This window comes from Struthio camelus, chromosome 3 (genome assembly GCF_040807025.1).
Source record: "Struthio camelus isolate bStrCam1 chromosome 3, bStrCam1.hap1, whole genome shotgun sequence".
NCBI lineage: Eukaryota > Metazoa > Chordata > Aves > Struthioniformes > Struthionidae > Struthio > Struthio camelus.
In genome coordinates, this window is record NC_090944.1 from 58,390,270 (window position 1) to 58,416,527 (window position 26,258).

At 40.7% G+C, this 26,258-nt stretch overlaps 1 protein-coding gene across 6 annotated transcripts in view; it reads left to right on the forward strand.

The window, feature by feature from the left end:
• Positions 1–26,258, forward strand: part of PRDM1 (PR/SET domain 1) — a 104,192-nt gene that overhangs the window by 37,798 nt on the left and 40,136 nt on the right. Inside the window, exons 1-2 of one of the 6 annotated variants that reach the window (XM_068937924.1) lie at positions 6,510–6,616; positions 7,173–7,228. The exons of 3 other annotated variants lie outside the window; for them this stretch is intronic. The gene's annotated coding sequence lies outside the window, so the exon portion shown is untranslated. Of the gene's footprint in view, positions 1–6,346; positions 6,617–7,172; positions 7,229–10,450; positions 10,924–26,258 lie in introns of those variants that run through there. 2 more of the 6 variants (XM_068937918.1, XM_068937923.1) reach the window with 2 other exon arrangements.

Below are 26,258 nucleotides of genomic sequence, written 5' to 3' on the forward strand. Positions count from 1 at the left end.
GTTTTTTCCCAGTTTGAAGAAAAAGCTGTAAGTAGCTGCTACCAGGAGTTTTTTCTTGAGATGGGAATTTTGTGAGAGCCCTTCCGGCTCCAAGATGGTGTAGACCTTAAAGAAGTGTTTCTGTAATCAAGTATCAGTTGCATTTTTGTAACATTTCCAAGTTAAATTACATTTTTTTCAAGGTACACAGTTATTAAATACAAAGTTTGGTATATGTTCTGTGAAGATATACCTTTCTCTCTGGGGTGGGATGCTGTGAGGCATATGTAAGCTTTCTATTATATGGCACAGGCAGTGAAAAGAGGTAAAGATTCAAAGTAGATTTACATTTTATTGTGACGCAATTGTACTTTAACTATACTTTTTTATTTCTATAATTCTTTATGTGATGGATTTTATCTACTACTCTGTTGCTTTCTTTCACGGACTTAAAAAAACACGCTGCTTTCTTTGACTGAAGCTTAAGGATTAATAGCGTTGCTTTACACTGTTGAACTTGGCATCATACTGCCTACGAAAATGGTGAATGTGAACAAAATTCCGTCAAGTATTTTTTTTTCATGGGCCCAGCTAAGAACTGATGAAAAATGTACTACCAGAAACTGACTTGTAGAGCTCTTGTGGTTTATGGATCAATAAAATAAAAATAGCTTTTAAATACTGGTGTCATAAGGTAGCAGATAAAGAGCTCTTGTGTATATATTCAAGTGGGCCTCAGACAAGAATCAAAAACATGCCTTTTTTTTTTTGCTTTTTAATGAGACAGCCTTTTCTATAATACGTAATTTAATCCAAGTCTTTGTGACTACAGTTAAAACTAATGTCTTTGCTGGCGTGTGATTAATGAGTTAGGACTTCTGTTTTATCTAAATGAATGAGTGAATGAATACTCCTTTTTCTTATTTTTTTAATTGGTTGTGTTTGTTTTTCTCCGTTTCAGTGTTTCAGTTTAGTTTGTGTCTGTTGCATATGATTGGGTCTCACTGCTCGTTGGAGAATTTTGTGGCTATTGAAGGAGCTGTCTAAATAGTTCACTCGTAAAGAGAGCAGAAGTGAAAGCAGAGGCAGAAAAAGAGTAGCACCGAATGATAATACATACATCGAAGTCAACTGCTATCTTGATGAATAAGGTTTGCTTAGCAGTAGCTTTGGGAAATATTCTATTCAAATCTGTTTTTTCTTGTCATGAAAAAACCCTGTATTCCACTATATTTCTGTTTTGTCTTCCCGCTCATTTGATCATTGCTGATTTTGCCACAGAGAATAAAATCTGCTAGCGCTCTGATCATGCAAGAAAAAGCAGGAGAACTTTTAAAAATCGTTAACGGTAGTGCACTAAAAGCGCTGGATAAATTGATCAGCACTTTGAGTCTCCTCTGCCTCTGTGATTTAGGCCCAAAGTTTCTCTAGAATCAGCAGTAAAAAGCTATTGAAATGTGAGATTACCAAGCTGAAGCAATCAGTCTGAAATGATTAAGAAAGACGACTATTCTTTTCTTCAGATGACCAAAAGTCATCTTGTTAAGAGTCCCTTATCTTCAGGCTGGTATTTCACAACTGTTTCTTTCTTTTTAAGTTTGTATTTCCTGTTAATCAAAATCTAAGATAGAGTGCTTTACCTCATGTGTAGGTTTGTATGTGTATACCATCACCATTACACCATAAGTAATGGGGTCTGTCTCTCTCCTAAAATTATGCCGAGATTTTTTTAAGGAAAAAGTGTTTGTTTATTTCTTCAGTAGTTTAGCAGATTATGTATCAAGCCCAGGGTGAAATTTTGTTTGCTGAACTTATCTTAAACCTGAGGAGGGGAGGAAGGTTCCGTTTAAAGGTCAAAGTGTTTCAGGATTTGAATTCAGTATATTTTTCACCCTTTAAGTATTCCCTTACCGCACCCAGACCTCAGACTTCAGAAACTTTTCAAATGTCTTACACATTTGTTCATCTTGTATTGCAATATTTAATGCAATTATATATTGAATCCTAGAACAGTTAAATATCCAGGTACGTTTTACTATTATCCACTGTACAAAACATCCCTCGGGGGAGGGGGGGGGGGGAAATTAGTGTTTGAGGTTAGGGGAGAATGCTGGAGCTGACAAAAATCAGATGCTAATAATAATTAATTTATGTAGTGGCAGAGATAGGTGCACTGCCAGGTGCTTTACAGACAGATAAGATCTGGTTTCTGCCTCAGTGAGTTTACAATGGGAGGCCCCAGTTTTGCAAATAGTTATGCACAAGAGTTATGCCACTGACTGCAGTGACACTACTCATGCATGTGAAGTTACTCACCTGTAGCGTGCATATCTGTATACAGTCTCCACTGCTTTAGCTTTTCAGTTGATTTCACTGTGAGTCGGTAATTGTTTAGCATGATAATTCAAGTTATTTAATAAGCTCTGCAATTCAGATGTTAAGAGAAAACACAGGGGTCACTTTTCCTGAAGGAAACTGAAAATTGTGTGAGATTCCTCTGGGATGTTTTTTTAGGATGCAGACAATCCGTGTGAGCATGTAGATCTGGGGATTTTCTTTCATGTCACGCTGACTTAAATTGTATTTATTTGCTTATCAGTCACACAGGAGAAAAAAAATCACATGATAGTTTGAAGGGAAAAGTGTTATGGCCTTTCCTCATTTGTCCTGATGCTGATCTGGGGCCACATTAAGAGTGTTTCCAGTGAAATTGCTTTCAAGTCTGGGAAAATTTAATCAGCAAAGGCCTTGGTAGCAGTAAATTTGTGGCAGCAGTCCCTAATTCATCTTGTAATTCTGTGACAGGCTCTGAATTGCCCGTATTTGGCCAGGGATCACCTCAGTGGACAGTTAATGAAAGAGTAGAGGGAACTTGAAGGTCAGTCCCACTGAATTCTTTTTTCTTCCTGGATGCATCTTTTTTATTGCAACAGATCTTTGTTTGTATAATTTATTCAGCAGAGCCCTTTTTTGTTTCCTACAGAGTGGAAGGCAAATCATTTCCCTCTTTGTTTATCTCCCTTCTTTCCTCAGAGGATTTATAAAATATCCCATACTGGAAATCCCAAAGCAGATGTTTGTATAGAAATTACTAGCCAAAATTACACTTTAGCCAGACAATTTATGTTTTCTGCCAGAATGTAGATATGAGAATAAAATCTCAATAGATGCTGCCTACTAGTATGTTTTTGATAGTGGAATTTGTACATCAACATGTACATCTCATCTCAATACAAAGAAAAGATTTTAGTAGTTGGCTTAAGACCTTTAGTACCATAGTAAAGCTCAGAATAATGAATTTGAATTTCAGAAAGCTGTGAGATTCTACGGAAAATTTGGGGTTGCTGGATTCTGACTGGCCAGCAGATGAGCTAGAATTGCTTGTGTTTATTGAGCCACTATAAAAAATGGGTGCTGACCTGGCAAAGTATAGGGTTTTCCTGAGACGTATAGCATAAGAGGTATGTTGAAAATAAAATGAAAAAATATATATCCAAAAGAGAGGGGCATGGAATAAAAATGTTAGTGGCCTTTTCTCTTTCTTCCTTTCTTTTTCTCATTTAGTCTTTTATAAAGTATCTGTTAACCCTGTTTTCTCCTTTTCAGGATCTTTTGTTTCTTTGGAGGACATCAGCCTTACCTCTTTTTTTTATCCCATTCATTCTCTCCCTCAGATTCCTTTGTGTCTTAATCTTCTCTCTAGCTTCTTGCTCTGCTCTTTTTGCCTCCTTTTCCTATTGTTTTTTTTTTAAACTCCTTCATTATGGCTCTATTCTAAGTACAGTATATTCCTACATTAGAGTCCCCTTCCCCTGTTCAGTCTTTATCAGAATAAATTTTGTAGGGCTTATTGTGATTTGAGAATTTAAGATCGAGTGTCTTGAGTGACCACTCTGGCTTCAGAGGAAAAAGAAGTTTTGGGAAGATGGAAGAGCAGTTATTCAGTACCTGAGCTCTTAGCATCCTTTCAACAAGACCACTGCTACTTCCTCTGAAGCTGAATTCAGAATCTGTGTAGCTCAATTGACTGTTAAATTAAACCTGCAAAGACTTTTCCAGAGGAGAAACAGGAGTTAGGAAAAGTAGGTAGAGAAGTCCACTTTCTTCCTACTATGCAAGGTAAGCTGAAAAAGACTGAGACAAGCTTATTTTTCAAGGTAAATTTAATTTAAACTAGTTATAAGTTACCTGCACTTTTATGATATTTTTCACCTAGTCAAGGATGCCCTTCCTGTAAATATGATTAAAAATAACCTTTCTCAACAAGTGCTTCTATTTGTAAACTTAGAATTTTGTGTCATTTTGTAATAGGCCCCTGAAGCGCACATGCATTTGGTTAGCTGTGATAACAGTGGTAGTTAATATTAGCTGCAGGAGATGGTATTTTGGGCACGCTAGATGTGTCTGTCTCCAGTTGTGGGATACCTTCCCACTATGGGGATTCGGAGGTGACTCTGCGTTTGGCATCGTGCATACGGAGCTGACCTGTAGCGTAGACAACTTAGGTGGAAGCCTACGATTACTGGGGTCCTGACTGCTACTGAGCTTTAGTGGATAGGGATCGGTCGGATCCTTGCTTTCTGCTGCACAACCCTTTCATCCTGCAGTTTCTGCTGAGAAAAATGCGAGGAAGCATGGGACAGTGGGCAGGAGAGCTCGCTCAACTCCTGGCAGCAACAGGAGTAGAAAGCTGTGCTGGTCTTTGGCTCTCTCACCCATCCCTATCCTTTTACCTTATCCCTTCCCCCTCTTTCCTCAGGAAGGAGAGATGCCACCCCGTCCTCTTTTTCTCCTCTTGCAGCCTAAGGAGGATAGGGGGGTGAACTGGGGCTCGTGGGGAAAGGAGAAGGAGAATGAAGTGGAAGTGGGAATGAAGGTTTCGACACTGAGATGGCTAAGTGGGGGCAACATGTTCATCCTGAACTCCGAGGAAGTTGGATTGGAGAAAGGGATTCCAGGTGAAGAAGATGGATAGTTCAGGAAGTGGAAGGAGAGGGAAACTCCTCCATGCCCTGGAAACCACTCTGTTGCCACCACAACACTGAAATTCATTACTTAAGGGATGAGCAGAGCAAAAGTGAATTTTTGCCCTCAAGTGCTGCAAGATCTTGAGCCAGCTCTGCCTAGATACCGTTCTGTCTGAGTAGCCCATCCCTTGCACAGGAACACCGTCGTAGTTGCAGAGGTTGTGTGATGCATCTCCTGTAGGCAGGGTGAGGGTGAGCATTGTTTGCCGTTTATCTGCATCAGGGAATTTCCAGCTTCAGGACTTTTGCAGATCACACATGTGGCATAGGAAGAGAGATGATGCCTTTTAACTCAGTTGCACTATTGCTTCTATGCAGACAAAGGGGTTTTTTCCCCCCGTATTGAACACTTTCAAAACAACTACATCTTTGAAGAGTTAATGTGGCCTTAGGTAGTAAGAATGTGCTGCTCTTGAATCATATGGGTAACCCTTAAATCATAAAGTACTGAATGGATGTTAAATGACACTGGCCAAAAAAAATCTCAGTCAAATCCTATGGAACAAAAATAGTCTTTGTTCTTACGCAAATCCTTGGGGGGAGAAAGACAGATTGACCTCTCACAGTGTTAATAACTCATTTCTACAAATTGTGTTTCCAACTTTTGTACAAGATACCACTCTGAAAAAGTTGATTGGAAGTGGTCAAAATGTTTTGCATCTAGATTCTGCATGTTGTTGTATAAATCAGTAAGTGGTCATATTTGAAACACTGGAGTTGGGAATAATTGCAAAGTAGCAAAATTGCTTGCAGAAAGACATGGGAATTTTCTGTTTGTTTGTAGGAGACTATTAATTTAATATTAATGGGTGTCAAGGTTCACAAGCATCATATGCTATGTGTTTAGGAGGTACTTTTATTAATGATGTAAAAAATCCTAACTCAAGAAACTTCTCATTGTGAGAGAGGAGAAAAGCATTAGTGCTTATCCTGATAGGGTTTCTTTCCACAAGAGAGTCCTCTATGGAGCGCTAATCAAGTCCATTCAGAAAAGCCTTAATTAATTAAATTAAAATCTGTCAGATCAAACTGATTAGCCTGACATTCAGCCCGGCTGGAGGCAGGAGGCTGGTACACGTATTGTATCTGTATTGAGGTGGGCTTGCTTTCTGCAGTCAAAGACGTATAGCCACTGCAGTGACCAATGTGGTCTTTCAGTGTAATCGCAATAATCATTACAGCTCCGGTAGGCAAGTGATCCAGCTTCTTTTTTTTTTTTTTTAGAAAATATTTCATAACTTCACAGCCCTGGTAGTTCAGGAGGGAATGGCAGGTACCTAGCTCCAAGTATGATTGAAGGAAAGTGCGGGGTGACCTTTCCTGCCCTTTTGACAACTGGCATACAGATTAAACATTTTTCATCTCTTTGCGATCCTCTGTCTTAATCGTTGGCCATGACCACTGCCACAGTGGCAGGAGAGAGACAAAGGCCGTGTCACGTGAACTCCTGATATCGCTGTTGACATAGGAGGCTTCGAGAGCCACGTTTGGGAGTGAGAAAACAGTGTAAGTGGCCTTTGTGCTGCAAAGAGGAAAGGCGCTCCGCGAATGCTCAACTCTCTCAAGTGCTGTGGGGATCAAATACCATTAGGAGCGTCTGGAGGGGAAAAGTGAGTATGTGCTTGATAGCGGGCTGTGTTTTTCCATCAACAGGCAAGTGAAGAGACGAGAGCGACAGTGAATTCTGTTTGTCGCAGGTAGTAGTGATACAGAAGTGACAACTCTCTGCTGTATCTGCAGTGATTTCTATAATCCACAGTTGTGATGAAGCATTTTTTACATCTAACAGGGATAAAGGATGAGTGGTGTCAATCCACGCATGTAAGCGTGCATATACGTACCCTTTTGCCTTTTTGTAGGGCAGAAGGATTTTACGGAGATCTGAACTACTCCTAAATAAGCAAGACAAATGCTGACTACCTTGAATATTCTTTTATAATGACAATTGTAGGCAGAAGTCTGCTTGATGACAAAATAAGGCAAATATGGCAAAACATTCTGAGCAGTTTCTATACTTGCTAAAATTGCAAATGTCGTTAAGGCAGCTGAAAGATGAACAAAATATCTTTGGGCATGTTTTAGAGTGTTTTGGGCATGTTTTAGAGTGTTTTGGGTTAAAGACATTTCACGTTTTACTGGGCTAAAATTTCTTCTCCTCTGCCTTAGAGTTCGTTCATTCATTTCATGCATTTTTGAGATAGGATGGGAGATTTTCCAGTTAGGTAAGAACTCTTTTATCATTTTACGTTTCTTGTTTTTTTTCACGCAAAATTGGTTGTGAGCAAGGATATTTTATCAGAGCAGGACCTTGCAAGGAATACTGTGTGCACATGGGGTACTGTGTATCTTCCTTTCAAAGGCTAAACTGAGGTAGAAACTGAGAAATTGCGTAGTCTAATGTCTGGCCATGCTTGTCCAAAATATGAGAAACCTCCTCAACTATATAGGCTTCTTAATCCTGCAGCTGCTAATAATGATGTGTGGTTTCTATGGCAAGCATCAGGACAGTCAATGCAATCTGTGTCTCTATCCCTTTTCCCTTTCCGCTTCCCCTACCCCGCACATGTACTTATGCAGTATTTCTCATCTTCAAAGCTTTTTTTTATAAACACTTTTATCCATCATTATATTGGGATGGATTCATCAAAAGGATAATAACTAGTGAATGCTCAGGTTTTTGGGCCCCAATCCTGCAGGCGCTTAGGCATATGTTTTAGCTTTATGTACCATAATTCAGGCTTCAGTGGAACCATTCACAGGGCATTAAGTTAAGCATATGTGTAAGTCCTTGCAAGATAGGCATTGCAAAAATTAAATACCATTCCTGTTTGCTAGAAATCAAAAGGCAGATAAAAACAGTGACCCCAGCTATAGAGAAACAACGATTCCTAAGGAACGAGCAAGCAGCAGTTGGCATAAAAGACTTGGCAGTAGCACGTAAGTTTTTGGTCTCTATTTGGCGGAAGGATCCTGGTCCCTGCAGAAAGCTAAGGACCAGCATGGCCCCCTCTGAGTGTGGGAGGTGTCCTCTGGCACTCTGTCCCTGTTGCGTAGGTGCACGCATAGTAAAACGTGTTTCTCATGTTTACCACTATGTGTCTAATTTTAGTATTTGGGCTCAACCAAGCTTTTTGCCAATGAAATTACAGAGATGCATTTTTGGCAGAAACAGAACATATGTCTATGTTTCGTTTGCAGCTATTTTTCCTGACTTGTAACTTCCACATTTTTTATGGCCTTGTCAGTTGAATTGATATTGATATCCTTGAACCAGGCGAGGTGGCTTTAGTTTGAACAGTGAACCTGCAGTAAAGAGAGCATGTTTGGTCAGTGTAGGATCTTATCACTGGAGAAACATGCTTTATTGAATGATTGAGGGTCATAAGGGTAGGGCAGGCGAATACATAAGAAAATAAACCACTAGCAAATATATTTGTCTTTTTTGAAATCATATAATATTTTGTTTTCTCTACTATCTTAACCTAAGATATCATGTAAGCACATTTTCTCCAACCCCTCCAAGGGCTTTTTGGAGTCTACTCTTGTAATGATCCCCATGCTGACCCAAGGATTTACCCATGATGAAACCTTTTTGCAGGGGAATGTATTACAGTGTCTGCGTGATCTCTTTTGGTGACAGCTAAGCTCCAGCAGTTCCTTCCTAGACTTTGGTACTCCACTATCTTTCCTTGGAATTGCCCCAATTTCTCCATTAGTTTTGTCTTAAAGCAGTGTGAAACTGAATTCTGTTCCAGTGTACTCATTACATTGGATTCTGTTCTAAATTTAAGTTTTTTCAAGCTAGGTACTTGATGATTAAGTATAAAATTAAGATTCCTGTCAGGTAACTGAAAGTGAGTGGCTGGCTCAAAAAAATGCTATTATGTATGTTCATAAACATAAGTAAGCAGGAAGGACTTTTTAAAGAGGTATTTCTTAGCAGGATTAAAAAAAAAATCTTTTCTTCCCATAAAGCAACTGTACTGTTTGAATCAGCATGATTTTAATTTTTTCTTCATCTTTTCCCTTCCCTAGTATCTGTGAGGAAATAACGCTTGACATTATTGATCTGTTTTTTTTTCCTGCTGGCTCCTAGGTCACAGTTTAGGCCCTAGTTCAGCAAAGTACTTAAGAAGAGGCTTAGCTTTAAGCACATGTTCAAGTAAATGAGAATTAAGCAAATACTTAAGTACTTTACTGAATAGGGATAGAATTAAGCACGTAGTTAAATGTTTTGCTGAATCAGGGCCCTAAAATTAAAAATTAATCTTATTTGTGCTACAAAGATTGAAAAGCTAGGCACTAGATTTGGATCTTGCATTAATAAAAACCAGGAATATTGGGTAGCACCAACTGTCACGAGAAGAAGGGTGTATGGGTGTAAAATGGAGTAAAATTGATGTTAAAATAGTGAGTGGGTAGGACATGAGGGATGAAGATTCAGTTCCTACTTCTGTTTTAGACTAAATTAATGAATTTTGACGATCTCTTTTGCTTCAGTTCCGGCACTGGTAAGCATAACATGAATAGCTGTCTTCCTAAGTCTAAAGTTGCAGGAGAAGGGGCTTAATCTTTCTAAGCCCCAATACAGCCTCCATTTGTCCTGAGAAGTGATGATAATGTCCCTTCCCTTCGTTCACTTTGTGCCTCCCTCCTCTCTCTGGTTGAAACTCTTGGAGGGGGTGAAGTTTCTTGCTATGTGTTTATGTGATGCCTGGCGCAAGGCTCTGGCTCGTGGCTTCTAGACGCTTTTGTAATAAAAGCTCAAAATAATAAGTCTTTTGCTTTAGGTTTGACAAAATAATCGATATGATGTGACCAGGTATTGTTATCAATTAAAGTTTTTGTCACAATTTAGATTAATAGAAAACAATGGCAGCACTAAGTAGTTTTTTTGACCAGCAGGAGTAATTTGTGAGACTCTAGAAAAAAAGATTTGAAGAAGTGTGGTAACTTTCCACTTTTTTTTTTTTTTTTTTTTTGGTTAGGAAGACACCTACTTTTTTAAGCTTGCGTAGTTGAACTGCTTACTGGTGAATGTATGGGAATGAAACCTCTTTGGTATGGGCTGGTTTTAGGGATGTTTGTTAAATTCGCAGACCTCTAGTTGGAGCTCTTAGTGCCTGCGGCATCCTTCTGGGCAGGATTTGGTCCATGTAACAGCCTTTGAGTTGCGTAAGTGAAGTGCTTGGCAGCCGTCGTTTCTGCAAACGTGCAGCTGACATCTGAGCCTCGCTCAGCCAGTGTCACGGTATTTGGCGCTGTGCCAATTTGCGTTACCATTTAAGGGTGCGTGGAGAAGACTGACTAACCCAAGTGGCTGCCCAAAAACAGCGCTTCATTCAAGAGCGTGTTAGCAAGGATGCGCAATGCAATACGGGCTGGATGGGTGCTAGCTAATGGTTAACTGCCCATGTTGAACCTGCGCTCCTTAAACAAACGCTGCCGGTGCGGGATGAGCCTTGCGCTTTCCGCAGCCGGAGGCATCGTGCCGGTTGGGAAGGCGCCGCTTGCGCTGCAAAAGGACACGGTGGAGCCGCACCATGGCTTTCACTGCCTGTCCAAACAGGGAAGGAAGGCATCGCCTTACGAGAGCTGCTATTTTCAAATAAAGATGGGAGGGATGAGGGTGGTGGGGTCTCTGAAAACGTCCTGAAGTTCACAGGGGGGCTGACCTCGACTCAGCTGTTATTTTGCTTTTTTTCACTGGCCGCAGTCTGAACAGGTGCTTGATGCAGTATAAAGCTGCTCGGGATAGCTGGCGTAACTCCACTTTTGCACTTGGAAAAAGGGAGGGCAATAGGCAAGATCATGCTTTCACGTGGGAAGCTGCGGTGTGGAGATACGCTGTGCGCTGAGTGGAGGGGCGAGCTAGTGCTGAAACTTTGAGCTTTCTGTACAAAACCTAATAGATCAGGTGAGTCAAAACTCTGTGGATCTTGCTTGTATCTTGCGGGCTGTGAAGACTTGGTTGAAATTGCTGGTTGTAAGTCACGTGGGCAACAGCCTTGTTTTCTGAACTGACTACGTATACCAAGGCAAAAATTTACGTTTTGTGCGTGACAGAGAGCTCTCACCCACACGCAGGTTTTGCAGCGATAGCATTGCATTGGCAGCTTGACTCCTCTACGCCCTTTAAAAGTGGAGTGAAGTAGTATCTTTAGTCTCAACAGTTATCGAATGTTAGGCAAAAACTGGCTCTAGATGGGTTGTAATTCCCTCTCTTTTTTTTCTTTTTTTTTGTTTTTTTTAACTGCAAACACAAATCTGTTGTAGTTTAGCATGTGCAAATTATTCCTTCCTAAGTGTAGAAACCAAAATTCAACATGGAAGGTGCCAAAAACACATCTAGGGCAAAACCCCAATGTATTTTGGTCTTCCAGAGCTATAGGCAGAGTAAGTTGGTGTTTCAGCTTTTTGACCATGGCTAGTAGGGTACACATTAAGTATTTCAGAAATTGTCTCTTTTAGGGTATTTTTCGAGAGCAGCTTTTCCTCCTTTGATGAACGAGCTCTACAAACAAATGAAATGGTGTACTTTGAATTAAGTTATACATTTATAATTGTGTAGCACCCACTGCTGACAACAGAAGCCCCTGTTCAGGGCAAAAGTTTAAAATCTGACACGTTTAAGGTGTTTATGGAATAGATAAAAAATTCTTTGTTAATACATTGCATTCCCTCTTCATTTAGATTACCCTTAGATTGGTGTAAGTATATTTAATTCAGTGAAGTTCCATGTGACTTACTTTATTAAAAGTGTGACATGAAACAAAACAGAGAATGACTTTTTCTTTCGTTCTTTTGTTGTTTATTAACAGTATAGTTCATTTGACTTTGCTTGTACAAAGTCTATGCCAGTTGAGTTAATAGTAAATGTTATTTTTCTAGTTATCATGTTATGAAAGCTTCCAAAGTACGTAATAATTGTTTAAAACAGTATTTCATTCACACAAAATATATAGCAATAAATATTTTCTTATTTAGGTTTTTAAAAGCACTTTCAGAGGACAAAACCTTAATTTGTAGCCTGAAGTTATTTTGTTAGAATTGTTTTTTCCTGACTGACTATTCATGCATGAGTGCCGTTAAATATGGTGAATGAATTGGTATATAACAGAGAATGGAAATAACAATGAGCATATATTTTAAAAATATCAGTGAAGTATTGGCAGTCTTGAAGCATACATTATTTTGTTTTGTGAATACCTGATGACTTTTTTCTTAGACACAAAATCACGCTGGGCTATTTTCATGAATTATTCTGTGAACATAGTTTAGGGTACAGAAAGGTTAAGATTTTAAATCAAAACTTTTGAAGTGAATCTGAAATTAGGAATCTGAAATGAAAGAGTGTTTTGGACTCTATCTATTCTGTGGCTGTTAAACAAAACTGTAATTTTGGCTATTTTGCTAGAGAATTCCTCATCTAAACATGGCAAAGTTATCATGAATACCATTTCAGATTAAAGTAAAAAAGTCTAAAATCATTTTTGCATACAATTTTTGGATTTTTTTTTTTTTCCCACTAACATCCGTTTTATGGTAGTTTTATGAGTTCCAGTGCACGTTCCAAATAGTTAAAGTGCTGTGCTTGTACGGAAAATTCATACTGAATCTTCAGCCTCATAGCGTTGATTCCAAAGCCTGTCTGGAGTACGAAGGTTATGAGCTGCTTGCAAACTGTCTCCAGAATAAAAGCCCATGTGGGGGAACATCAGTGCCACTGTTGTGTTCTCTGTTCTTATTTTTAGTTTCTATTTTCTCCATGCCTTGTCCCCCTGGATTCTTAATGGTGTGAATTGCTTGGGTCTATTTAATTCAGTGAGGCTATGCTAATTGATGTCACCTGAAAATCTATCAGAGGTGTTAATCCAGTTAGTAGTACAAAAATATCAGAAAAAAAGAAAGAGAAAAGTTCTAAATTGTCTGCCCTTGAAGCATTAATATTAAAATCCCAAATTCAGCAAGCAGCTCCAGCAAGTACACAGCTTTAATGATGTTGATTTAGCAGAGCTATTTTCTTCAACATTAAGCACAGGTATAACAGACGGAGTACAAACATGAGGTGCCGGATGTAATTTATTAGCAGTAAAGCATCTCTTGCAACATTTGCTCTGTTGAGTCTGGCATCGTATAGATTAAAACGTGCATTCAGAACACCAAGTACCAGATTGATCCCGCGACTGCTGAAGTCAACAGAAATCTTTCTGTGAATCGAAATTTCGGAGTTTGCATTGCTCTGCTCTGCAAGATCTGCAAGCCAAATCAAATAAGGCCATTTATGTCGTGAAATGAGAGGTAGTACAGTGCTCAACGTATCGATGCCAGTTTCCCAGAATGGCATCTCGACCCCTGTGGTAGGTACCTGGGGGAGGTTCTTCAAGCCTGAGCCAGGCACTGTGGCTCTCTGGCAGTGGCCTGGGAGAAGAAATTGTCCTGGAAGGGATTCCCAGGAGCCAGTGAGCTCAGCTGAGAGCGTCCTGACTTCAGCTGCACAGAACGATCTGTGCATCTTTCCAGAGGATGAGACATAGTCCTCACCCCCACCCCCAACAAATTAAGAAATTAAATTAAATTAATTTAATTGACTAGCTGGATACCCAAAGGATTTCTGTACTAGATAATATGAATGAGAATGAAGGGTAGGCACATTTTGACACTCTTGTGTATTTTTCTTCATTCGTAGGTTCCTACAAAATTCAAAAAACCTGAGTTCCAGTCCATGAAGGCATTTTGTGGCCTAACTCTGACTGTAGTGCCATTTAATACCCAGGCATATCTTTGATAATCCAAGTTTTAGCTCTTAGGCAGAAATACAGATGGTGGACTCCTCGGTGTTGTCAAATATTTGGTTCTGAATGTACATTTCTAGGTAAGGCGCCCATCCAAAGAAATGTTTTTGCCAGAAAGACAGGCGGTGATCACTTGCAACATTCCCCAGGCATTCAAGTATTTATTTTGCTCCCGACTGTGATAAATTTACCTCTAATTCATTAAAGAAAACTTCAGCAGAGAAATGCAATTTGCTCTCAATGCATAAGCATAACAGAAAATATTTGTCTCCTCTGATTGGTTGTTTTTTAGAGGTGAAAAATCTCTTACATAGATCTAATATAAAATTTTTAAAAATTCTTCCTTTCCTTTATCAGTTTGCATTTTTTACTTAGTAATGGAGTATGCAAAATCAGTGATTCACCAAAGGGGTCAAAAGTCCAATGAAGTCAACTTCAGTGAGTCTCTAAACTCTGCCTTGATCCTGAGTGATCAAATTAAACTTGATGCTTTATTCCCCAGAAATAACTTCAGCTTTGATACCAAGTCTTGTAATATTTACCAGCATTGTTATGCTTTTTTAAAAGTTATGATGACATTATCTCATTGATGTATGCTGAATACCCTTGGTAGCCAGTGGTGATCTCGGTTATAAATCATTTTAAAAGGCTTTGGTTGTTCTTAACTCATAGTAGAATACTCCCAAGTTTAGGATGTTAAATATTTTTGAGAAATTGGCCTCCTGACTTCAGTCTGCCGGCCTGTTCTGTTCAGTTTTCAGGTTCCTGGTATCTCTTGTGTAGTATAACCCGGCTTGTTTAGCCGGCTATCTAATCTTGCTGCAGGTGAGAAGCTGTCATTTGCAGGACACCTTATCAAAATACGGAAAACTGATGTGGAAAGAAAGGCGATGATTAATCCCTGTTTGGCCCGTACAGTCTTAATTCTGTCTTGTAGAAGAGGCAGTAATGAGTGAACGCTGTTTAGGGGCCCATAAGAGCTGTTTAAAGAGTTCCTGGTCCGTCGCGGGGGCAGGAGCCGTGCCGAAGGCGAGCAGCACGGGGCATCGGCACTGCTCCTCCTCCTGGACCCAGCGTCCCCCCCAGCTGCCGCTGCCTGTTTGTCCAGTGATGCAAGAGTTTGCTAATTAAACAGTTCACAGTGGTGTTTGGGGCAGAACCTGTGGACATTTAACCAATTGAACCATTTATTGCTGTAATTGAAGGGGTTAGTTGGTGTTTATTAACTAGCCTTCCTGCCATGTTTGAATGGCTGGAATAACCCTTGGTCCCTGGCTTGTGTTTTTAACCGTTCCAGCGGTATTATTGGCACTTTGGGTGTCTGTATTTGGGCTGCTGCTTCAAGGCCAGGACTTTACGTAACCCTGTTTTGTGAATTCAGCAAAATTATTGGCTTAGGCTGGATTGGGCTTTTTTTTCCTGGAGGGGGGAGTATTTTATTACAAATGAAGTAGTATCCCTTTTGAGCAAAAACTTAGAAAAATAGTTTTAAAAAAAGGCTAAAAAACATTAAGATGATTCAGAAATTTCAGCAGACTGCTTTGGGTTTGAAAATGGGTGTTAGCTTCTGTAATCTCACCGTAGTATTAGTTTATATTCTTTTTATGATCATGGTCACCTCTGCTGTCTTCATCATCATTAAAGCAGATGTGCAGCTAGGATAAAGGCATTACTGCCGTGGCGTACGGCGGGAATTGCAGGGAAGCCTCAGAGGCGCAAGCAGTTTTGAACACAAATCTCTTCAGGGGAACAAAACGTCCTGATGGTGGTAACTGGCTGCTTCTCCCCTTTACCGATGAAAGCTGCTATAACTAGAACTAATTGGCCATTCCTAAAGTGCAATTAGCAGGGATATTAATCTAGGCCTGACAGGTGTGAAAATGTGTTTCTTTGAGCCCCCTCAAAAGACACCCTATCTGATCAACCGCAGGGGGAGCCTGAAGCAATTGTGTCCGTAAATTTGCAAGGCTTTAGTTTGTCGGAACTGAACAGCCCATTTTTATTAATCCTGTCCGAGTCAGACAAGATTAACTCGACAAAAATGGATGGGGAGAAAGTTCACTTAATACTGGCATACTACTTGGTATCAGTTCCATCATCAGTAAAGGAAAGGCTTGCTTCTGCCTTTATTTGGGGAGGGGAAGAAAGGGGAACACCGTTTTTTAAATGTATTTTAATTAGATAGGTCTGAATGCTTTGAGTTACGGCTCATATTCAACTTTTTTTCGTCCATTCACTTCTAGATCACTTTGATAATCTCCACTTTTGATATTCACTGCTTTTTGTATGTAGTTATTCTCCATCCCACTCCATGATGGGCACAGCACATAGTAGGGTGACCTTAATCCAAAGGTGACGCTTCTATGCTCATTAGTGGTGGAGATGCTAAAAACTGCTAATATAGTAATCTTCTGATACTGAGTTTCAGGACTTGTTTAAGGAACTTGGGCCATAGCTAGTGGTTGATCTTCTTTACAGCTGGTGTAACTGGGCCCAGCTCAGTGGAGCTACACTGATTTATACCCGTCCAGAGATCCTGAATTCAAGCAGCAGACGTATTGTGGAAGGCTAAAAGGGTTCCAGCTGAATCTGCAGAGAGCTGCTTGTGTTAGTGGGCTTTGGGCTTAGAACAAGACAAGGAAATTTGTGTTTCCTGTTTTAATTAAAAAGGACGTTCACAATACAAGACCAAAAGACAAAGCCTACCCCAAAGACATGCATCTGTTTTACATAAAATATATGCATTATAAGTGTGAGAGATTGCTTGAAGATGGTCTTGATATTGAAAGTAGTATGTATTTTTGTGCATACACACGCATATATACTGCACATTTGACTAAATTTTCTCTAAGGGTGGAAACCTTTGTTTTATTTTATTATTTATGGTCTGCTCTGAAGAATGTATGTGTGATACTTTACTAGATTATCCTTCTGGAAGTATTCCCAATGTTTAGCCCACCGTGATATTTTCTTAGAAATATCTTGTAAGATTTCCTAGAAAAGGGGGGCCTAGAGGAGGTATCCTTGATCCCTCAGCCTAGGCATCAGCTGTGAATGGCAGCTTCACCATATAATCGTTTTATTAATGATCAATGTCCATCCTACCACCAGCTACAACTTTTTGCCCTAGTGGTGTTGCAGAACCTTGCACCTCTTAGACGAAATAACTTCTAGCCTGAACTTGTTCGGTCAGTTTTGTTCTTGTGTGAAAATCTTTAACTGAAATAGCTCTCTTCTTTCCTTGCTTGTTACCCCATGACATATTTATGGAGCACAATCATAACTTCTCCCAGGCTTGGCTAAGCAAGAAGGGCTCTTTCAGACGATGCTTGCATTGCACAGTGGAACAAGGTTCAGAGGCCTTCAAGAGTATGAGCAGTGACTGAGGTATCCTTAGAACGATATCCTTAGAAACAATATAAATGTGTCCCTGGATTTAAATTTGCATGCCTTGCTCAGCAGTGGCTTAGCTTGTTAACTTAGCTACTGATGTGTCTGTATTGCTCTTTTGATCTATCTGTGGCCCTGGTGACATTGCACTGTGCCACACTCAGCGTGCTTGGATTCTGCGGCCTCTACAGCAGGATGCGCTGCATGGTCTAGACACGCCCTTCAGCGGCTTTTCTAAGAAAGACTCTGCTTTCTCTAGCCTGTTGCCATTTAAATTGATCTTGGTTCAACATGGATGGCCAGCACAGCAAATGACTGCATCCTTCCGGAGCAATGGGCTGTCGTTTCTTTGGAACCCATTGCCTTTCAGTCAAGACATTTGAATTTTCTAAGAAATTTACAGGTTTAACATTAAATTCCTGATTTAATAGGGCAAGGCAGTCTTTCTCTTGATAACCTTAGGTAATGCAAAACATACAAGAGGAAGGAGGGTCTTGTGATTGAGACAAACAGCTATGAATCAGGAGGCGTGGGTTCAGCTCCTGTCTGCTGTCAACTTTCAGTGAAACCCTGGGGAAGTCATTTAATCTCTTCCTCTTACGTAAAAACTCTGATTCTTTCAGTCTTCGCTGTTGAGATGATAGATTCTTTTCACCAGCTGTGTGCTTGTATGCATTCGGTACACGGGCAGTTTGGTGTCTTATGGTACAACAATAAAGGATGCATGTCAGTAGGTGCTTGGGTACTTCTTACATTTACTGAGGAGGGGTCAAGCGTGGAAGTTTGGGGATCCGTTCATAGAAGAGAGGACATCATCCCACACGCCAGTGTGCTACCAGGAATCTTGCCCACTCTTTTAGCCTTTTTTGTTCTCTTCTTCCCACGCTCTCCTTTTCTCCTTCCCTGCCAAACCAGCCAAGAGTGAAAAGAGATAGAAGGGCCAACTTTCCCCCTTCTCACCATGAAATCAAACTATGTTATCAGTCTTTTCTCAACCAGATGTGGGAACAAGATTATTCAGACTGATGTCCAATGGAGTCCAAGCTGCACAGTTTCGCAAGTTGGTGACTGAAGCTACTGGAGACACCCAAAGCTAAATGATCTGTTATAGCCGAAAATGGGAGCAAGCGTGGTGTTTACACCGTTGTTAGAGGTGGAAGGAGTAAGGTCTGTTGCTTCACCTCTTCACCCTTTTTATATACAAAAGAGGATCACAATGAAGATGTTTGTTCATACTTGTTTAACCTCAAATGGTCTGGGCAGTTGCTCTCTTCATACCTCAGTTGTATTTTCATTCCTATTCAGCATTTTCATTAGCGGGTTGTTTTACAGCTGCACAGAGTGACGTTTAATAATTGCACTGAGATCTTTTTCTCTTAGAAATCTCACCTGGAACGCTGCAGTAAATCCTGCTTTTGTTCAAGGACTTGTGCTCTGGCTTTTGATATCTGAGGAGAAAAAAACCCCGAAGATTAAAATAAGACGCAGTGGCTAAATAAGCGTTAATGTGCTACTGAAAGTAAGCTGCAGCTCTTTGCTGTGCAACTGCTAAGAAACAAGAGAATGAATAATAGCTACCAGTGTCTCAAGTTTGAAAAGTCAGAGGAAATGGCAGCAAGAAAAAGCAAATGAAGATGGATGAAACCTCAAAAGGGTGAAGGGAGACGTGGTCCGTGCTGGGCGAGGATGGGTGGCTGACTCCTGGGTCACCTCGGCTGTTGCTTTTCGGAGCGGTGTTTGGAAAGGGCACTGTTTGGGAGAAGTGCTTCCTGGCTGTGACCGCTGCGCAGCACTTGCAGGCTCTGTGTGTAGGTCAGGCGGAGGTCACTGCAAGCTAACTCAACACCTCCGAGGAGGAGAAAGCTCTTGGGGATAAACTGCCTTACTATCACTGTCTCAGCAGCACTGGGAGAGCTCACATATGGTTCATTTACAATTTGCTTTGTCCTGAAATACGTTTTCTTAGCATAAGGTCGCTGTGGGCTATCGTACCTCTCCCCTCGCTAAATAAAGCGGGTTCAGCACTGATTTCTCCAATCTCCTGGCTTGTTTTACTGCTATTAATTCTTTCCTCTGGGTCGTGTCCGGTTCTGGCCTCCGCTGCATTACTGGGGTGAAGTTGCCAGGGGCCAAGCGAGAGCTCAGCGTCTGCAGAGGCAGCAGCATCCCATACGCTCTTGGGTGCCCCCCTGGGCAGTCCTGGGTGCTCCCACCTGCCGTGTGGGTCCAGGCACGGTGTGCCCCGTGCCGTGGGGATGCCTCACCATCCCACAGGCCGTGGAGCAAGGCCACCTCTGGACTGCCGTAGTGCTGCTACGGCTTAGCATCGAAGCGAGGAGGCAGCTCTTGCACCTTGGACCGTGCTGTAGCGCCGTAAGGAGTTGCATCAAGAGCGATGTCGAGAGTGGATCGACTTAATGTGAAGGTGGGTGGTGTTTGCTTAGAAAATTTAAAGTTTGGTGTTCGTAGCAAACTGCATGTGATTCTGTAGCTCTCATGCTGTAAACCAGAAATAGATCAACTGGCATTTAAATCAGTGTTTTGGGAAAAAAAGATATGAAAATCAGTGGCACAAATAGTGCAGTAGTCCATTTATATATATACATGTGTATATATATATATATATATGAGAAATCAGTATATTTTATATCACTTCCACATTTTTGCTTCTGACATCATTTTTAGAACCCTGTTCACAAGATAGTCCAAACACAGATAGTCCTCAGTTATGGCCTTGGGTTGCATTCCATTGAGCAAGGGAATTGGTGGAGGGAGAGGGAGAATTTTGATTTTATGTATGGATTCGAAAAAAGAAAAAGCTTGGAAAAGTTAAAATGCTGAGGCATAGGGACTGAACTCTGCAAAAAATCTGCAGGTTGCAGACTACTCTGTTCTCATCCATAAAAAAATTTAGTAGGCATATATTTTATGTATATGGGTACATCAGGAGATATGTAAAAATACGTATGTCTGTTTTCAATAAAAGTATTCCATGATCTAAACCTTTTCCAGATAGCAGCTTAAAAACCTTCAGGCTTCACATTTTCTTGAACAGGCTTGTTCAGGGAAACGAAAGAGGGTGCTTGACAAGATTATGGTGTTGCTTCTATACATTTCCTTTATTCTTGTGGCTAAAAAGAAATTACAATGTGTTGTTAAGTCAAAGCGTGGTCTGTGGAGCTGAACCAAAAAAAAAAAAAAAACCCTTTAAATGGACTAAAATTCCCCTTCTGATAAAAGGGAAAACTACACAGCAGAGAGACAGGATATCTTTAATTTAAGTAGTGGGTTTAGGTATATTAATTTGAGTTCAAAGCATCTTTCAAAGGGTATGATGCCCACATTTTTAATTTTACCTAATACTGAGCATCTGGCGTGGACTGGTTTGTGGTACTGAGAGCAAAAGGAAATACATTACTCATAGATGAAAGGAGTGAGGGGGAATCACTATCCTGACTAAAAATAGCCTTTTTTCCACCAGTTAATATCAGCTGGAGGTTTGATTAAATAGTAATTGTCTAGAAAAGACAATAATTGAGTGTGACTGTTTCCTTTCAGGGGCCCGGCCCAGGTGGTGAAAGTTAAGTATTGTCCTTCAGATAAGGTCCTGAAAGCAGTTTTCCTGGATGTCCACTGAGCCCTCCTGTAAAATGTCCTTTCTGGGTGCTGAGCTGCAGACAGACAAAATCCAGGCCTATTCACAGGGCAGCAACAGCTTTCGGGGATGTAGCGCTGGAGGATTTTATGGCTGTATTTCAGATAGAAGCTGGCTCACCTCTTTGACTGGAACTCTAACCCAAAGGTGCAGAGATCACAAGAGACAAATGGCTTGAATTAAGAAATGGAGTTGACATCTATAAAAGTCAGAGCATGTCTAGTAGGCAACATGTGTAATAAGACTATAACATTATATCTAATAGGGATATTGGAAAGCTGTCTTAGAAATCCAGCTTCCGTTCAGGTCTGCAGATTCAAAACCGAAATAACCCAGCTTAATAAAGTTTTCTATGAATTTATTGATCAGAGTCCTACGGTCTTTTCCTAAAAGTCTATCTTTTTCAATACAAGTTTTGTGATGGTACTTGTGACGACTTTGCATAGCTTTATTTCAGTTCGTAGTGAAGGTGTACTTTTGTGTAGGTTAATAGTATTTTCTTCTAGGTTTCCGTAAGGTTATTCTCTCTGAATGACCCTTTTGTGCTTTATAACATGAATACTTACCACTTGTCGAGGGCTTTTTATATTATAGATATCTAAACGCTATTTGATTAACCTTTTCAATTGTCTAATGAGCCAGGGAACCATGAGATAGAGCCAACAGGAAATGCTTTTTTTCGGTGTCGTGAAAGGTTTCAAAATGCTACTTATTCTGAGTGGAATGGACTCAAGTCTTTGTTTAAGAGTTTTTTCATGGAGGAGGAGAGAGCGTGAGAGACCAACTGGTCTGCCCCAAAATAGCCCAAAGTCAGAGTACTCCCTTGGGAAGCGAAAAGCTATCTTTTCGTTCCAGTCCTTTGTTCTGCTCCTCACAGATTTGGGACTTTAACCCTACGCCTCCACATCCTGAATTAGGGTGGTAACCGCTGGGCCGAAGAGTCAGGCGGCCCCGCGGAGCAGCCGGAGGGCGCGAGCGCGGGCGGGAGGCAGCCTCGGTAGCCCATGACTAGCTAGAGCAGCCCCCAGGGCTTTACCTGCCGCAGCTCAGACCACCTTTTCTCCGGCGCTCCAGGTAAGCGTACTCATCGCAGCCCCAGATTTCACTCTTTTAAGAAGCTGCATGCATATTCTGCCAGGGAGCCTTGGTTTTAACCATTCAGCATTTTCCAAGACGGGGGGGAAAGGAAGTTTATCAGAATATTTCCAAAGAGTTCACATGTTTTATGGAGAGGGAGACTGACCCATAGGGTAGGTGAGGGTAGTTGCTCAAAGCCACTGCAGAAATTGGTATTGTTATTCAGTTTGAGAATTAGGATGTCTTTATTCTGTGGTTTAAACCACTAGACCACACTCTTTCTGAAATAGGTAGGAATATTTGCATTTTTATATAAGGAAACTGAGGCACAGAGAGGGTACATGACATGCCAAAAGCCACGTAAGAAGCCTGTGGCAGAGCTAAGAACAGAGCCTGGTTTTCCTGATACTAACACCTGTGATTTAAGTAAAGTGTTCTGCGAAGGCGAGGCAGGAAGGAACAAAGTATGTTTTAAAAAAAAAAAAAAATTGAATTTGTTCTAAAAGTGAAGACTCTTCTTGCTTCAGTTAGTGTTTTCCATTTTACCCAAAAGCATATTTGTATCCCTATAATCCTTTTTTTTTTTTTTTTTTTAAAACAGCTGGGCTTAACAATGACTATCACTTTGGCCCCTACCTCAGAAAACTGCTGGCCTTCTGCTAACCACAGATTGGTAGGACAAAATAAGAGACTGCCCGTTCAGAATATAATCCATGTCTGCAGGGGGCACAGAGATTTCTTCACCTCTTGGAGGGAGCCTGTAGTCTGAAGTAACTAAAGCCTTGAACTCCCTGTTGAGCTACAGCACATCATGCTGAAAATTAACGTGAACTTTTAAGAGGGGGAAGGGGTCCTTCAGCTAACAGGAAGGGTGACAAGTTTTCTTGTGAGAAGTCCAAATATATATAAAATACATATGAAATTTTAAAGGGCATGATATCAATTAGTTCGAGAAAGCAGATATTTTCCTGTCTTCCCCTCTCGCGAATATAGTGGGAAAAACGTGTCACTTTATCTACATTTATCAGTGTGTTTTAATAGAAATGGGGTCAGTAAGTCCTCTGAAAATAGGCTAAAATAAAGGAAGATTGAGAGTTCATTGCTTCCATATTTTGAGCCTATGACTTCCAAAATCAAAGGCCTGGTAATCCTAATGGATTGACTTCCAAAATTCCTTGGATTTGTATTGCTGGACTTGTCTCTCTCCAGGGCTTAGCTGGATCCCTGCAGATAGATTTTCAGGTTTATATGCTGTAATTCCACTTAGTCCAGCTGTAAACTTGTGGTGGCTGAATTAATACATTATTGGGGGGGGGGAGAAAACAACAACAACAACAACAAAAAACAGTGTACCTACAAAATACCTCGCTTGTACATCAAATCATGAGGGGGGAAAAATGGGCATTTCAATTCAGTTAGTTGTGTGGCCTGACTGAAGAACAGCCCTGTGGCTAACAAAGCTTTGTCTGTAGTATCAGCTTGCTCCTCATCCAACAGGACAAATGGAGTGGTTGGTCATTAACGGGCTAGCCATCGGGTAGGGGTTTTGTTCTTAAATGGGGGCTTTGTCTTATCCCTGCTGTTTAAGCCCTCTCCAAGCACTCCTCACCTGTCATATCTGTCATACATTTAATTCATCACGCTCTCTGGTCAAAAGCTACACTGATAGTATCGAAAGAAGAGGAGGGGGCTTCTTATAACTTTAGCGATCAAAGGAGATTACGAAGCAAATAAGATTTTAATGAAGACGGCAGGTTTGTAAAGGAGAATTTACTGCATTGTGAATCACTAACACATAAAGGTTCATTTTATCTGTATAGTATTTGAGAATGGAATTCCAAACTGTTATAGAAAGGACGGATAAATGTTTTGGTTTGTGGTTTTAATTAAAGACACGGTTGGAGGAGATGTAAGGAAAAAAAGCCCTTTTATTTCACTTTTAAAGGTCGTATTTTTAATCGGTAAATATGAAGGGCATAGCAGGCTCTTTAAACATGAGTTCGATGCAATGATGACACATACATCCAGTAATCGGCTGCTGAACTCTTCCTAGTATTGGCAGGCCAATACGTTCTGTTATTTGGCCTAAGTTTGAGAATATTAATCACACTACTGAAATGTGCTTGGCTTCACTGTAACCACTTCAGAGGAAAATCAAACAGGCAGTTTCCAGTTCCAGACTTGGACACCAAGATAGTGCTGTGATCGTATATTACTGGGGCCACAGACAGAGAAATGCACCTTTTGTGTTGGCCAACATTTGCCAGGAAATCAGCCCTATGCAGAGTGAGCAGCAAATAGTGAAATATCCTTTGCTTACATGTTTACAAGGAAAAACACTTGCTACCCCATTGTGCTTTGTAGTGGAATATAAGCCTGCAATATCCGCTGTACAGTACATTAATTCACAATTATTTTCTATTAAAACTGCAGTCTTTCCATAGAGAAATCATCCAACTTGGGACTGGCACTCCAGAACACTTACTCCATTTTCTTGAGAAAGTGGAAACAACTGGTGGTGCATTATCTGTTACAGTTCCTACTGCTACTGGCATGCACTGGTAGAGTGCTGAATGGCCAGTCATTCAAAGATTGAATTAGCAGCGAAGATACTCAACTGGAAACATAAAGCAGCATTTCAGCGACTGGCTAACATCCGTGCAGGGTATAGGCAAACGTGCACTGTGAGCAGCAGAGCTGGACAGCTTTATTTCTGACATTTTCCCTTGTGATAAAAAGAAAGCCTCTCTTAATTGCTGAAGTCTTTGACAGAAGAACAGGTAGGTGTATGACCACAGACGTTAGCGTCCTTTACGTGAAGACAGGGGGAAGTGGCTGGCTAGGTTTTTTGTTTTTTTTTTTTTTTAGTTGAATTTAAAACGTGAGGTCCAGGAGGAGATCATGAAAACATGTCAGAACTTGTCGAGCTTTATGGTTCTGGGTGGAAAACTCCAATTCTCACTTTCCACTGAGTAATACTGAGAGCTCATCATTTGTGTGGTTTTTAACCTGACTATGAAGAATATTTATTTAAGAAGTGATACACTGCGGGCCTGCCCTTCAGCTGCTTCAGCTTCGGGGAGGTCCCTACAGCTGATACGCTTTACATCTGCTGAGATGGGCCTTGGCAGCCTTCTGATATTGTAGTTAATTTCTGATATTTTCAGTTGGGGCTAGTATGTATCCCTTTAGTTGTTTTTTTGTAACCCCCAGGATCTCCTGTTATATACACAGCACAATGAACTAGTTTTACTGAAGGAGAGATGAAAAACCGTATGTTGTCATCTGGTGACATCAGTTTAGCAGAACCAAAGTCAAAAACAGTTGTATTTGCAAGTGAAGGGAGGATAAAGGTATGGTGAGCGTTGATTAAGAAACTCTGCTTGAACCTTGCTTTGAGCAAGCATTTCAACAAATAGCTTCTAAACTGATTTACCTGAATCAATAGTGATAAAACCTGTGTGTGAATAGGGCCTATATTTAACTGATGCTGTGACCGGACGCTATGACAGGCTTGGCCCCAGTAGGGCTCTCCCCAGTGCTCACACCAATCCAGTGACGTGGTATTAGCGCCACAGGGAGCTGGTCCCCGTAAACAGGGTTGGCATGCGTGCCAGACGCAAACGTTAGGTTTTTGAATTTAATGTTGGCTTAAGGACTTCCATGCTTTTATTCAGCTGGAAATCTTCCTCTTTTGTTGTCCTTTCCTATAAGTTAATGGGGCCAGAAGCCGACTTACAGTCTTTCCCTTCACAAATTAAAAGCTCTGAGAAGTTACATGGGTTACAGGAAGTATGGACCAACACTCCTGACTAATGTGTTCTGATTATAGATCTTAAGAGGTATTTGCAGGACCAAAGTACTTATGTAAAGAAGTGTTTTTTAAAATGACATAAGTCCACATGGCAGCATATACATGTCAAATGACAAAGCAATTCATGGTTACTGTTACAAAACTAACCTTTCAAACGAGTTCCTAAAATATCCTGTGGTTGGAGGCTCATTTGAGGAATTTACTTTTAAGCCACTTTCTCCCAGTTTAAATCTGCCTGCAGAAAACTTCAGAAACTCTTTAGGAAAAAAGAGAGGCAGGGAAAAAGCATACTTTTTATGTTTTGAAGTGAACGCTTTTGAAACATATCACCCCATACCTGACTGAGAGGGAAAAAAAAACGTACCTTTTGAAATAGGGCATCAGTTTTCTTCGGCAGAACAAAAGTCACTGTGCCAGCGCTTAGAAATGCAACACATCAACTGTTCTTCCAGCTCATACTTTATTCTCCGCATCAAAGCTTTGATGAGGGGAGAAAAAACGGAGAGTGAGCGAGCGAAAGA